The sequence below is a fragment of the Pimephales promelas genome, chromosome 16, assembly GCF_988280905.1.
Source record: "Pimephales promelas chromosome 16, fPimPro1.hap1.1, whole genome shotgun sequence".
In the NCBI taxonomy this organism is placed as follows: Eukaryota; Metazoa; Chordata; class Actinopteri; order Cypriniformes; family Leuciscidae; genus Pimephales; species Pimephales promelas.
The window spans coordinates 9854559-9871196 of NC_142784.1; the positions used below are offsets into that span (position 1 = coordinate 9854559).

At 37.4% G+C, this 16638-nt stretch overlaps 1 protein-coding gene across 4 annotated transcripts in view; it reads left to right on the forward strand.

Annotated features, from left to right (window-relative positions):
* The first annotated feature begins 2352 nt into the window (after positions 1 to 2352).
* The window catches only part of eif4h (eukaryotic translation initiation factor 4h), a 113385-nt gene continuing 99099 nt past the window's right edge, over positions 2353 to 16638 (forward strand). Inside the window, exon 1 of one of the 4 annotated variants that reach the window (XM_089120967.1) lies at positions 2353 to 2532. The gene's annotated coding sequence lies outside the window, so the exon portion shown is untranslated. The remainder of the gene's footprint in view (positions 2533 to 16638) is intronic. The other 3 variants (XM_039660110.2, XM_039660108.2, XM_039660109.2) reach the window with 3 other exon arrangements.

Sequence of the window (16638 nt, forward strand, 5' to 3'; positions counted from 1 at the left end):
GTAGTTTAAAAAAAAAGTAATTGTAAATTAACAAATATAAATTCAGGGTAAAGTTTAGAGCTCTCTTATTTCAAGTTCCAAATGGCAGTGAATTGCTCATAAACACTTCTTTAAAGTTTTATAGAATTATACAATAGGTTGGTTGAAGGCCCAAAACTTAGTTATACAATTTGACAGCAAAGTTGTGGAGCCGCAAGAAATCACAAAAGGCCTCTTATGAAAGATTATTTTCAGAAGAAATTCAACTGATTCTCTTAAATCCAGCTTCTATGGAGGCCCTAAAGGGACATGGTTGTGGAGAAAAAAATATGAGATGGGAGGGAAAAAGAATAAGTCAATACTTCTGCGTTCTCTCAGAAATATTTTGCAGTCCCCTAGTGAAAATCAAAACCTTTACCAAAATGTATTTAAAATACACTTATTTCATACTAAGTATACAAAACCTAACATATTTACTGATATATCGCTTGAGACTTACTGATATAAATATCAAAATAACCTTTATTTGGAGAACTTCTTTATTGCACGATGCACATTTCTTAATATTGAGCCTAAAATGTGTTGTAATATCACTATTAGTAAGGATACTCTAAAATTTCAGTCTTTAAATGCAATATATTTAAAGTGTATATATTATATTATATTTAAAGTGTAGCTATACTTCCACTTTAGCACAATAAAATGCACTAAAGTATATCTTTAGTTGGACCGCAGCACTATTTACAGATAACTAAAGTGCATTTAGTACAAAATTAGGTGTGTTAATTTAAGTATATGAATTTAGTATACCAAAAGTATAAATTCAGGGTATTTATATTAAGTACATAAATATGTAAATGTAGTGCATACTTAGCATAAAATAAATGTAAGCCTATTTCAAATCAATTGGTATATTTATTTTTCACGAGGGTCCATTGAGAAACTTTGTGTCAGCACACAAACCTTTTGAATTCTTTGTGAGCGAACACATATTTTGTCCATCACCGTTGCCAACAACGAGATTTAGTAAAAATTTAGAGATGGAAGCTACTTCCGAAATCACATTCTGTTTAAATAGCTACTACATTTGATGGGGATTTTGCTACCATTAAAAAAGTATTTTCCACATAGTATGAATGAAATCTGTGGTGTAATTATTTTTTTTTTTACTTTACTGCCATTCACAATTCCTCTCCCATGGCCTCCTTTCATGGTAAAGTGTCTATAACGTGCAGACTTTGAAATCTCATGAAGTAGTAGGTCATCTGGGTACTTTTTTGCCTACTGTCTTATGAATAATATGAATTCAGACATACTGCTCATTTAACATACTGTTTTCACAAACTTGTATATAATACTGTGGGGAAGTAGGCATATGTATTAAAATCCCAATTAAAATCTCAATGTTTGGGGGAAAAAAAAAAAGACAGACTGCTTTGGACTGCTTAGAGAGCTGTGTGTTGGATAGATTATTTTCCGTGACTCATAACAACGAAATATTAGAAATAAAAAACAAAAATGTCTCTGAACTGCCACTCATTATTGCCACTCATCATGAATGAAATGAAAACTGCTCAACAACCGGAGATGCTTCTTTTCTATTAGATAAATCCCTGCTGTGAGCTATTTCATAAAGTGATAGGGACAAAATCGGCCATGGCAAAGAAAAGAATGGGGACATGACACATCGTAAATGACGCTTATCGTGTTTGTGGCCTCTGCGTGAAAAATCCTGTGGTTAACTCTAGATGCAAAGCTGCATTCTGCATGCCAGTGTAATAAAGTTCCCTGCATGCCATCTATGAACCACCATGGGGAAAATCCCCCCAGTGCACTAGTTAAGTGAGGCGTCACACAGCGACTCTTTCAAGCTGCTGGAACTGAGGCTTCTTATGCACTCCTCCTCCTCCTGGTATATACTGTAGCGGCTATACAAGGTACAATCGAGGCTTAGAGGTCTCTAGTTAAGTGCAAGGCATAGATGCTCTCAAAGTGTTTTGATATCATCAGCTCAGGATAAAGTACATCCAGCTGTGGTACAAGTGTGAAGTTGAAGTGTGAATTATAATCATAACGGAATGGAAAGTAATATATGGTGTACCAAAAGCTTTACTTAGAACTTGGTTGGAGAGCTAGATGGATGGAGAAAGTTCAGACAGTTAGAACTTTCTGCTAAAACTGTTTTTTTTTCTTTCTGTGTAATTCAAATTGATGTAATTTTTATATCCACTATAAAAAGTTAATACATTTTATACAGGTAGTTCTGGTCTCCAACCATAGGACCCCAACAGCAGTGGGACTTTTCACTATTTGTATCACTCAGCTTATTTTTACTAGTGAGTTTTCAACCAGATCTCCTCCTTTCTTACACAGAACAACCTCCTGGACAACAATCAGTCTGAGATGGCAAGAGCAGCTCCCAAATCCTCAGTTCTCGCTCTGCTGGATCTGTCTGCTGCCTTTGACACAGTTACCACCAGATCGTTCTGTCAATCCTAAAGACGAAGGGCATCACAGGAACCACACTCCAGTGGTTCAAGTCTTACCTCTCAGGTAGGTCCTTAACGCGAATAGCGCGTCAAATTCACGCCTGACGCGTCTAGTTTGACGCTTGACCACTTTGTGTTAATTCGCGTGTCAAACGCGCGTAAAAACAAAAGTTTGAAGCGAAATTTACGTGCATCAGAATCGAAATCCGTTGGCGGCCATTTTTTTTATGTCGACCGAGCATTCATCGAGAGAGTCACCGCTCTGTATTTGCTCTGGAGAGCAGAACAGCGGTGTGGGGATCATTGTCGCCGTATATTTGTGTCCACCGGACCCTTCGGAGGCGAACCGTGCTCGGCCCAGGAGCTGCGCCTCGATGACGGCCGCTGTCAGCTGTACTTCCGCATTAATTCGCGCCTTACGCGCTATTAGCATCTGGTGTGAACACACCATTAGGGTGTCAAGGAGGGGTGAGGTGTCTATGACTCAACATCTAGCTATTGGGGTACCTCAGGGCTCAGTGCTTGGACCACTTCTCTTTTCCATCTACATAACATCACTAGGATCTGTGATTCAGAAACATCTTTTCCTATCATTGCTATGCTGATGACACACAACTCTACCTCTCATTCCAACCTGATAATCTATTTCTGGCTGGATGAAGGACCACCAACTTCAAACTAAATCTTGTGAAGACAGAGCTGCTTGTCCCGGCCAACCCAACCCAACTTCTCCATTCAGGTTCACCGTCATCCATTCCTCCATCAAGGTCAGCCAGGAACCTTGGCCCCACTCCCAGTTAAATGTGTCGAACATGGTTAACTCGCGTGCAGCGTGCGTGAGACTGAGACACTGAGATTAGTCAAAGAAGCATGGAGAAAGCAGATCAAGAGGATCCACAAAGGAATTACATTTTCGAAAGGGTTGTTGTTAACATACCATGATATTCTCTGGGAAAATGAGCAGCAGTCAGCTAAGTTAGCAGTGCAGCACCCAGCACCGTAGACAGTTTAGAGGAGTGCACGTTCGCAATGGGGAAAGCATGAAGCTTACTTGACAACCTATCGTAACGAATAGAAATTACCTTAAAGAGTAACTAAACTCTTAACCAACTTTTTTTAGTAAATGATCTGTAAGAATGGATCTTTATTAATACCAGTCATTGATTTGAGTAACTTTTTTGGCATTTGTTTATAAAGTGTACAATATATGGTGTAAAAACGTCTTAGTGCTGCCCTCTTCAGGTTGAACAGTGGCTACTGCAGTTGAGTTTTTCTATTGGATGTTCCGCACTTCGTGACGTACGCAGGTTTCAGCTCACCACGTGAGCTACGCCCTTGGTAGTATAAAAACCATCTTGTGTCGTCAAAACCACTGTAGGGAGTCAGGAATTGGAATTGAGAGTATTGAAAACGATCAGGATAGAGTGTTTTAGCATCTATTTCGTCCCCTCTATCTCCGCTGGGGTCTGCCCACTTTTTCAGCATTTTCAAATATTGCCAGTGGGTGGAGTCAGGCTCTGACCAGGGGTTTAGTTAGCCTTTAAATAATTTATGGTTCTCTGCATAATTTATGGTTCTCTGCTTTTCGTCTCTTATGCATAACGTTAGTTACTTTTTAAACACGAAAATCGCATTCAGCATGACACGCAAATGGTTGCTGTGGTAATGAACAACCTGCGTAACGTTACTCCTGTGTCGGAGGCAAAATTACTAAATATGCAGCGCAAGTTGTATATTTCTAACTCCAAACAATTAGCCACTGAACCAGTTTATAAAATCTTCAAGGCTGTGGTGGTTTCATTTGAGATAGCATGGTCGTGGGGTTTTTCTTATTTTGCGTGAGACCGGTAAGCATTAGCCTCAATAGTAGTCATGTCTCCATTTCTTACTTTTATATTTTGAATAAATCCCTCCACCGCATGTAGAGCTGGTAAGTCCCGCCCATCCGTAAAACTCCAAGTGGACCTCTAGGTTGAAAAAGCGTCAATGCAAGTGAACGAGAGAAAATAATTATTTATGTGCCATGAATGTGAACATATGTTGTCTGTGAATTTTTTTATATACTTTCTCATGTAACGAGTTTGACAGTATATTTTATGATTCTTTGTCTAGCAGTCGAGGAATAGATATAACGAAAAAGACTTCACGTTGCATATGTGACGTTGCCACATAACACATTTTCCCTCCACAAATCCCAGTGCGATAATATAAGTAATTAGATCGAGATGCCGGTGAAAGAAGGCGGTGAAGTGCACCAAAGACACAGGCATGTTTAGCGGGATCCGTGTGCTTGGGTGTGGTGACGTATATCAAACGCGTCGAAAGCAGCGAAGAGTTGTAGTCCACAAAGTCTAACCGTATGTAAATTCTACCCGCTAAATTGTAGCATTCTTTACACGAAAAATTATATAAAAAATTCACAGACAACATATGTTCACATTCATTGCAAAATTCAAACGGGATTAGAAAATAATAATTTTCTCATTCACTTGCATTGATGATTTTTCAACCTAGAGGTCCAACGGGGTTAGCGGAAGGGGCGGGACTTACCAGCTCTATAGTAACCCCTTTTGCCTTGATGATATCGCAAAGGGATTGCACCAAAAACGGTCACTGACGCGCACGGGAATACCCTTTGCTGTCATGGCAATCTGTCAAGCTGGCCGTCTTTGACCATTTTTTTTTACTGACGTTGCAACAGTAACTAAGGGAGGCGGGGCTTGGCGAAAGGCTAATTGAGATGCAGCCTGCTTCCCTCAGTCACTCTTGATTAGTGCTTAATTTGTAAATTTGTTACTTAATTAACTTTAATTTGTAAAAAGTGCTGTGACCATACAACTTCTGTTTTCCCAGATCAAACAATGACGTCACTAAACGAAGGTAGCACAACTAAATAAGAGCTTTATTCACAATGTTCTGCACTGCCCTAACTACAGCCTAGTTGATTATTCCGTCACGTATACTATAGCTACATTGGGACCAAATGTAATTCAGTTGATCAGTCATATTCTCTCTCACCGACAACATCATTTCCTCTTCCATTACATAGATTTCTGAGTGACTCCCGTCACTCATGTCTCCATTTATCCTGGTATGTGTTTTCCAAAGCCAACAATGGTCGCAAGCTCTGTCGTTACCAACACAATTCAATGTATCTTGCGACCATAGTTGGCTAACGATTCCTTTGGGAAACACTTCCATGATTAGCAGAATGGTCCAGCGGTGCAGTTACATCATCTCTGCATCTATTTTGTTCAGAAACAAAATCAGCTTTACTTGTGGATATGAAACATTTACTGTCTGAAAAAAACTGTCTTTTAAATATTTTGGTTAAATAAAAAAATGTCAATGGAATATTTGTCAGGTATGACGCTCTCTACAAATTTCCCGCTGCTCACTTAACATGAAAAAAAAAAAAAAACGAAACGCATCAAGATGTGCACACACACTGTCACCATGTAAAGCACTTGTTAATGGTGAATCGTTTAAAAACAAATACCAGTGTTGTGCCAAATTCTGTGACCCACCAAATTGTATGAACCGAGTAGGCGTTATCCAAACCTACCCAATCCTAACATTACACTCAATACAGCACCAAATTTGGCACTACATCTGAATGTAAAACCCTGGCATTTTCCAGAACATGATCTGGCTCAAATGAAGCTCTTGAGACAGCTAAAGCAAGATGAGTCAATTTCCATTTTGCCCCCATGAGAGCCTTTTCTCAAGTTTTAAAGCTACAGCTTTGGTGCTAGGTATTGATGTTTTACTATTGCTCCCTGCCTAGTAACATATCACAAAAAAAAACATGGATCAATATACATAAATCGCAAAAACAGCAGTACAAGGTAGATCAGAAAGTAAATCCAATTTTAACAAATAAATTATAAATTACTCCTCATGGAAGCTGTGAGCTTGAGATGTAATGTTTTGCAATGTTCTGACAGAGTAAACAGAGGCACCCTGCTCATTTTCTGACAGTGGTTCCTGAACATCGGACTGTAATTACCCGTCTAGATTGAGCACAGCAGTGTCCACAGCCGGATAACTACTGAATTAGAATTTATTATCTAGAGTGTGAGTGTAAGAGAAGACGATTGGCATTCATTCTGTTGTGCAATGACCATTTTGGGTGTGATAACTTAAAATTTGGGAATAGTAGCAATAGTAAATCTAAGGTGTTCTGTGGTTGTTAGGTTGTTTCTTTCTCCCAGTAACAGAACAGAACAGAATTACTGTGCCCTTTTTGAGGGAACTCAAACTGCTTTGAATGATGAAACTTTGGGGAATGCCTCAGCGTGACAGCGTCTGAAGCAAGTGTGAAACTAATCCAATCTTGATTGGCATTGCATTGTGACATAGCGTGTGACGCCTGGAAAGCCAGCACACAATAGTGTCAGTCTTCAGCAAGAATAATGACAAGTGAGCAGTTTATGCCTCCCTGCCCTTGATATATCAAGGGTAGAGATAGGCTTGCTACAATAGTCAGTGTTATCGCTGCTACACAGTGTTCAGTCGCAAGACCAGTTTCATCACTTACCCACCAAAACAAAACAAAAAATCTGTTTAAAGATTAAAAATATTTAACACAATGAATGCATTATCCATTTTTTCTTGTATTTCTTGAGTTGTATGACCATGCTTGGTAACACTTTACAATACGGGTGCACTAATATGCATTAATTCATACTTAACTAATGCACAGATAATCATGAGTTAATGTATAACTCATGAAGAACCATTAATTAATGATTACTACATCAGCCATTAATAAAAAGTCTATATGATTAATAGATTACGTAATACATGAATTGCTATTAATTCAATGTGTAATTGTGTATTAAATCCTTAATAACATATTTTATTAACTAATAGTGTAAATTAATGTGTTAATTACCACAATTAGTCAAAGCTATGCACTTCACCTTCCAGTTGTCTGCTTTAATTAATCATTAGCTAATGATTTGCAAAGGTATCATTATGTTATGACTTTACTTGATGAGGCACATCATTATTAACTAGTCATTTAGTAATTGTAGTAATTTGCACATGAATTTGCACTAACAATGAAGTAATTAATCATGTATTAATGCATATTAGTGTACCTGTCATATCTGGAAGTTGGAATTCAAGACTTTGGCTCATTCTGTTAATTAACATAAAAAATTAACACTATTAGTTAAAAAATAAGTTATTATGGAATTAATCCACAATCACATATTTAATTAAAAACAATTTATGTATGAACTAATACATTAAACTTACAGACTTTTAATTAGTTCATAATGTGGTAATCATTAATGAATAGCTTAAATAATCATTAAGCATAATTTGAGTATGAGAAAAATACATAGAGGACACTGACAACACGCTGACAGACAGGACCGAGGAGGTAACATTTAATATGAAACAACTCTCAACTTTTAAATTTGGTCAGTCAAATAAAATAAAACTATAAATAAGCCTACTGTTTTGGCTCTTTAATGTGTCATGGCAAATTGCCTCAGTTTAAGCTGCAAACTACTTATCTCTTCCTTATTTAATTTATAGCATTAAATAAACATAAATAAACTTCAGAAGGACTGTTGTTTTATGCGCAGAAAGACGTCAGTAGCCTCAAAGCCATTTTTCAAGTTCAAATCCACCAACGTTAATCTTCTGACTCTCCTCACTACTTTGTCAGACAAAAATGACGAATTATTATTGGTCAGATCGTCTGTCAATCAAACTACCTGCGAATGGTGAATTGACACTAATTTAAAAGTGAAAGTAATATGCAAACTGCTGCACCAGCAAATATATATATATTTTTTAGAAGAAGTTTTATTTATATAGTGCCTTTCCGTAGCTTAATATCATTTTACATTGTACATTACAATACATTTACACACACACACACACACCCACACACACACACACACACACACACACACACGCACACACATTACAATCATATTGAATAGCTACAGAAGATATATTAAGTGTAACGGATAGTGAATTCCATAATTTAGCAGCATTAACACTATATGACATTCCACCTATACAGTAGACAACCGGAAATGAGGAAGAGACAATAAATCAAGTTCAGCTGATCTAAGGGACCGGGCAGGGCGATAAGATTAAAGTAGATCAAACAGATATGGAGATGACCATTTAATAACTTAAACGTTAGAAGAGCCATTCCACCGAAAAGGTGACATTTCTGTCCCCAGGACATTGTATGTATAAGATTGCATGAAAAGTAACTCTAAAATACATTTTATTATAAAGCAAAATGTCATGCACATTAAGCTAACTACAAATTTACAACGTATAATTAAAAACATTAATAAAAACGACACTGAACACCAAAAAATTGCATTTTCTGCATGTCCCAAATCTCTAAACTTTACCATGCAATATAATGATTAAAATCCTTCAGAAATCTGATTTTTATTGCATTGCTGAACACAAAGGAATTAATTGACATGCTTATAATCTTGCTTTTTAAATGACACATGATTTTTAACACAGTCTCATCCCAAAAAGTCATATAACTGACGTCTTGGGACGTCTTTTGACCATACGTCAATATCCGCCTTTTTAGGGCCCCCTTAAACGTCGGTAGATGACGATCCTGGGCTGTCATACAACTGACGCTTTACCTTTGACGTCAGTTAGGTGACGGGTTAGGTTTAGGGTTAGGTTTAGGTCTGGGGTAGAGTTAGGATCCCATAACCTCATCTACCGACGTTTAAGGGGGCCCTAAAAAGGCGAATATTGACGTATGGTCAAAAGACGTCCCAAAACGTCAGTTATATGACGTCTTGGGATGAGACCGGGTTGTGATTTTCGGTAACAGGATTGAGAAAACATGCGTCCATATTTTGCTTAAACCTTGTAAAAAAATAATTAAAGTTGCCTGAGATTGACCAATACACATTTTTAATACAGTAGTTAAATATTTATTAGATTCAATGTTGAAAAATGAGTTACAAGAGTTACAACAAGCAAATGTCACCCATTCGGTGGAATGGCCCAGAAGTAATTCCTTAAAGTGAATACGTGATGCCACGGGTAGCCAGTGAAGGTCATGAAGCAGAGGAGAAATGTGAGCAGAACGCCTGGTGGAGGTGAGAACTCTTGCTGCTGAGTTTTGAACATACTGTAATCTTGCATTAAAATTTTTTGGGCAGACCAAGAATTAGAGCATTTCAATAATCCAGACGTGATGTGAATAATACATGAATTAAGGTTTCAGCATCAGCAAAAGTGAACGAAGATTGAAGACATGCAATATTATGAAGTTGGGGAAAAAAGAGTTTCAAGAAATATGTGAGCCAAAAGATAGAGTTGAGTCGATTAAGACACCAAGGTTACGAATAAATGATGAAGGCTTAACTTGAACTTCCATCCTTTTGACTGAGGCAATTCTCACTGGATTGGCTCTAGACATTCCTTCCTCCATGGAGGAAGTCTAGTCAGCTCCAGCTGTTAGTGTGCTTTGAGTTTCCCAAGAGGGTTCCCCAATGTCAAAGCACAAAATCAGTAAATGGATAGTTGAGGCGATCTAAACAGAGTATGAGGTGTGTGGTATGCCTACGCCTCTGATGATCAGGGCACACTCTATGAGGAGTGTGGCAGCCTCGAAATCTCTATAGGGATTTCCACACTTCCAGGTTTCATGGGCGGGATTTGTCAACTTTGTGCATGTCCACTTCAACAAAAGGTTCAAACGAAGGCCAGATGTCACTGCTCTGTTCCACTTTTTAAATCTAACCAACAACGCCAACCCTACTTAAAGGGTTAGTTCACCCAAAAATGAAAATTAAGTCATTAATTACTCACCCCCATGCTGTACCAACCCCGTAAGACCTTCGTTCGTCTTCGGAACACAAATGAAGATATTTTTGATTAAATTTGAGAGCTGTATAACTACCACATTGGCTGCCTAAGGGACTGCCTCTTGACGGCCCAAAAAGTCAATGAAGAAAATGTTTAAATATCCCAAGTGACTACCGTGGCTCAACTATATGTTTATCAAGCGACGCGAATACTTTTTGTGCGAAAAAACAAACAAAAATAACGAGTTTATTCGACTATTTCTTTTCTTCCTTGTAGGCCAGAACGAGACTTCCTTATAGATTTCCATGACGCATGCGCGAGATTTGCGATCTGAAAGATCGCAAATCTCGCGCATGCGTCGTGGAAATCTAAGGAATTCTCGTTCTGGCCTACAAGGAAGAAAAGGAATAGTCGAATAAACTCATTATTTTTGTTTGTTTTTTCGCACAAAAAGTATTCGCGTCGCTTGATAAACATATAGTTGAGCCACGGTAGTCACTTGGGATATTTAAACATTTTCTTCATTGACTTTCTAGGCCGTCAAGAGGCAGTCCCTTAGGAGCCAATGTGGTAGTTATACAGCTCTCAAATTTAATCAAAAATATCTTCATTTGTGTTCCGAAGACGAACGAAGGTCTTACGGGGTTGGTACAGCATGGGGGTGAGTAATTAATGACTTAATTTTCATTTTTGGGTGAACTAACCCTTTAAGTTTTCATGGATTCCTGACTGAATTGAGTATAAGGAAGAAGTGGATTAAAGCGGTTTGTCGGGATAAAACAAGGTAGCGCGTTTGTTCAGGTGAAATACTGCATTATAATGGTTGTATTGGCCCTTTACAGGTATTTTAATAGGTAAAAAGTAGTAGGTGAGTTAGAATCAGTCATATTTAATCCTCATGAATATAATCGACTAATTTCAGGGAAGAAATAACCTTTCAATCAATATGTAGAGGCTTTAATCACTTTTTGGCAGGTGAAATAATGCTGCATTATTGGATGTATTGGCCCTTTACAGGTATTTTAAAGGGATACTCCACTTTTTTGGAAATAGGCTCATTTTACAACTCTCCCAGGGTTAAACAGTTGAGTTTTACCGTTTTCGAATCCATTTAGCCGATTTTCTGATATTTAGAAGAATATCAGTTACCAGACAGTTTCTGGTCTCATTGACTTCCATAGTAGGAAAAAAAATATACTATGGAAGTCAATGAGACCAGAAACTGTCTGGTTACTGATATTCTTCTAAATATCAGAAAATCGGCTGAATACATTCGAAAACGGTAAAACTCAACTATTTAACCCTGGGAGAGTTGTAAAATGAGCCTATTTCCAAAAAAAGTGGAGTATCCCTTTACTAAGTAAAAAGTAGTAGGTGAGTTATAATCAGTCAGATTTAACCCTCATGAATATTATCAACTAATTTCAGGGCAGAAATAACCTTTTAATTAATAAGTAGAGGCTTTAATCACTTTTTGGCAGGTGAAATACATGGATTATAATGGTTGTATTGGCCCTTTACAGGTATTTTAATAGGTAAAAAGTACTGGGTGAGTGTTTATTTGCACTTTATGTCTGTTTGATCCACATAAAAGCAACTGCATTCGTAAAGAGAATGGGCGATACATCGATACATCAATTTTCAGCGGACCATCACTTTTCAACACGACACCGGCACTTCAGTGAATCAGACTAATTTACCAGGGATGCTGTATAAATAAACCAACCTGATCTCACGGGAATTTGTACGAATTTTATGAAAAGGTGGCTAATTCGTAACAATTCGTACGACCTCACTCGTACGAATTAGTACGATTTTGTTAAATCGTACATATTTTACGAATTAGCCAATTCGTATGAATTCGTACGAATGACCTACCCCTGACCCCGTCCCTAAACATAACCGTAACGTGGGTTTAGACAAATCGCACAAATTCGTACGAGTGAGGTCGTATGAATTAGTACAAATTAGCCACTTTTGAATCACTCGTACAAATTCGTACGAATTGGTCATGAAATAGCGTAGAATAAACCTAGTGTAGTCCGTCATCAGTTCGCCAGAGTGATCGGTGATTCAACGGAAGTGAATGTGTCAGCGTGATAATCCCCTATTGTCTAGGGTCTCCCTCCAAGAGGTCTGTGATCCTGGGGGTTCGGCCTCCCCATACACATTTCTACGATTTTACAGTCTGGACCTTTCTTCCACGCTGGGTTTTCAAATAATTCCGGCCCGAGTTGTGCCCAAACAGGTTTCACTCCAGGGCAAGCATTAGTCAGTGTGGCGCATTTCTTTCCCTAAAGTGTTGTCATTCGATGCAGCGCGAGTTTCTCGAAAGTTTCAGGTTACGGATGTAACCATTGTTCCCTGAGAAGGGAACACGCTGCGTCCCTTTGCCACTCCTCCTGAATGTCTGAGAGAGCCTATCAGAAAGCTGACGCTATTGTGTGCTGTCTTCCCTTTGTAGAATTTGCTGTGTTGACCAACAAAATTGTTACTTTGAAAGGGATTGCTGCGTGAGCTGCTTCCTGCATCTCTATACTACTGGCAATGATTTTAACACTGAGTGAAAATGTGGATGGACAATTATCCTGTTTATAAATAAAAGTTCAAAGTTTTAAAAAAAAGCTAAATTTGAATAGCTAATCTCAAGAAATAATATAAATATCTGGAAATCCATTTTGTTCCTTTAACATTTTAATTTTTCATATTATGGTTCAGATTAATTAATGATTGTGATTATCACTAATAACGCATGTTCAGAACACTGCTAGTCAGTATTTCAGGCAGGTTAAAACATTTCACAGTTTCAGGATATACTGAATATGTAAAACTATTTTGTTATGCTGCACCCAAGAACACCTGATACAGGTCAATCGTAGTAGCTCAATAGCCCCGTCCTAAATTTCAGAATGACACCCACCTAATCAGGACAAATAGACTATTTTTTCCCCCTCAATTTGTGCTTGGGCAATTTAGAACCTGAAACATAATCTTTGTTAGGTTAGTTATTCCCAGAGGCTCACCGGAGTTATGAGTTGTAAGTGATTTTGGAGGCTATAATTAATTCAGAGGACGAACTAAAACCCTGAGAGAATCTATCCATTAGCACAAAGCTAATTTTACTTTGCCAATGTGTGAGGAGAGAAGCATACTGTATTTACAAGACGTCAGTTATATGACGTCTTGGGATGAGACTGTGCTGGAGAAGCATATTTACAATTTAATAAAGTTTCTTTAAGTTTTTTTTTCTGGTTTCTTGTATCTGTCTATAAAATGGACTGAAAAATATCAAGCTGGCAGAAAGAGATTGATTGCTCGAAACAATGATTCAGCTGTCCCATGGCCTTAGATACATTTCAGTCCAGAATTTCATTGCTACAATTCTATTTTGAGGATTATTTTCATTGCTTGTTTACCACAGTGGCATATTGAAGATAAAAGGAAACATCCTTTGTGTTTTCAGATCCAAATAACTAAACTAATGTTGCACAGAATCATTTACCTTTGGTCTGAGAACATGGTTTCATTTTTTTTTATTATCATTGAGTAAACTGAAATCTCTGAGTCTGAGAGTTAGGGTGGTAAGTTATTGTAGGCTACATATACAAACCTACTGTATATTTTGATCATGCAGATTTTGAGGCAAAATATATCAGTAGCTACAATATTGCTTATCAACTATTTTATTATTTTATATCTGTATTGAGTCATTTTGAACATGGTTATCTTTCATATATGCCTTTGCCATCATCACTTAAACTTGATCTGGGAATGTAATCCTCAGCAAATCTGTCACAATCTCAGCCTGTGTCCATGTCTTGTGAGAGGACTTTTGTGGTATTTCCTGTCTTGTGCCATGTTGTGTAGTTTTTTTAATGTTGATTAGTCTCTCCAAGTGTGTCTTGTTAGTTCCCTTGGTTACCCCTGTGTGTTCCCATGACAATCAACCACACCGCCTTGTTACCTTGTTAGCCTGTGTATAAATTGCCCTTGTGTTTCTCTTGCTGTGGTTTGTTGAACCATGTTCCTGTCCTAAGTTTCTTTGTTTGCAGTTATAAACTGCATTGTATTGTTATTAAAGTAGTGCTCGTAAGTGGATTCTCTCTCTGCTTCATCCCTGACTCTCTGTTACGCAACACATTCTCACCTCAAGGCATCACCTTTTGACCATGCTTCAATATTTGACGCTTTAGACGCCCTTTAGCGTCAGTTACATGACGCGGTCCTACGACGTCATCTAACTGACGCTAAAGGAAAGCGTCAGTTAGATGACGTGGGTAGGTTTGGGTCTGGGGTGGGGGTAGGGTTAGACACGATCCTAGGGCGTCATCTAACTGACGCTGAAGGGCGCCTAAAGCGTCAGATATTGAAGCATGGTCAAATGCTTCCCAAGGCGTCAGTTAGGTGAAAAAAAAAAACACTTTAAAAAATGATCGTGATTTTAACAGTAAAAGACTGTAAAAATGCTACAGTGAAAAACTGTTAACAGAACATTTTAACAGAACAGAAGATTGGTTAACAGAACCTTTCTTTACTATATACGGTAAATAACTGTGATAGATCTTATGTTAAATTTCATGTAATTTTACTGTAAAATACTGTTAAATTTACAGTTTTTAAAGTGAAAATGAACAACTCATCGTATAATTTACAGTGAAAAAACATAAACTGACATTCCCACAATTCCCTGCGTGACACTCCACACTTGATGTATTTTCGTTGAAATAACTTGTTTGTTCATAGTTTGCTTAGTCTTTTCTAATCAGTTAGGTACGTTAGGGTTTTATGTGACATTTAATGTTGTTAAATTAATGTGTGTTACCACCATGGTGTTTAATGTTTGAGTGAATGACACTGTGCCGCTTCTATATGTTAATATTAAGTTTCTTATGAAAGAGCTACATGTGATGTGTTTCCATATATCATGTGACTCTCATTACTGCTGTGATTGATGGATGTCAGTTTATTACAATGGTATAAAACAGATATTAACACTTCAAATGGTCGATAATTTAACAGTATATCAGATAATTCCGTAAATTTTAAGTTAAGCCTGTAAAATCTTATTACCGTAAATTCTTGCTACCGTATTTTATACGGTAAATTTCTGGCAACCACAGCTGCCGGCATTTTACCGTAAATTGAACACGTTTTTTTTTTTTTTTTTTTTAACAGTGTAGTAACACTTCTTCAGATATTCCTGAAATTAGACACATATATAAAGTATCTATATTCTCACACTTTATTTCCTTGATGAATAGCTATAATGAAAATAACAAAATATGTATTTCAGTGATGATAAAGAAAGGACTGAAATTGGATGCATTTCTGATTTGTTAATATGTTTCGTATCAATTTGCTTTCTCATGTCACTACACTCTCAGAAAAAAAAGGTACAAAAGCGGTCACTGGGGCTAAAGGTACACTCTTGTACCTTAAGGGTGCATATTGGTACCGTAATGGTACATATTAGCACCTAAAATGAACATATATCAACACTTAAACTATACATTAGAACCTGAAATGTACATATTAGCACCTATTAGCAGCTAAAATGTATCAACACTTAAAATGTACATATTAGTACCTGAAATGTACATATTAGCACCTGAAATGTACACATTAGCACCAAAAATGTACATATTAGCACATAAAATGTACATATTAACACCTAAAATGTACATATCAACACTTAAAATGTACATATTACTACCAAAAATGTACATATTAGCGCATAAAATGTATGTATTAGCACATAAAACGTACAAATTAGTACCTAAAATGGACAAAAGTGTACCTTTTGAAAAGGTACAGCCCCATTGACAGCTTTCGTACCTTTTTTCTGAGAGTGTAGCGTCACTGCATAACGAATGCATAAAAGCGACCGGCTGGACATAAACTAATGTTAATAGATGGTAACAATCAAGACAATAAACATTTGGGTAAGGCTTGGTTTTATAATTAAAACTTTTAGTCTTGATGACGGAAATCTGCAATTAGTCAGTCCGCAGTTGCAAATTCAGATGTTAGCCTTGATGAAGAAAGACTCTTCTAATCAGTGACTGTCTGAAAACATTTTGAAGAAATGACAGCAGGCATCTGTCTACTTCATAGAATTCCCGACGGACCGTTTCCTGACAGACATGAATGCAGCACTTTGCATAGCCAGCTTTTTGACTAGTGTAACTCAGAATACACTTTTGCTCATTCATATCTGGTGTCCTTGCTACTTTGTTTTTCAAACTTTGGCAGGGTAAGTCCCTTAATATTGGTGTGACCTTGAATAAACCTGGCAGATGTGTTTTAAATACCTGATAATATCAGAGACATTCTGAAAGGCTCTCTG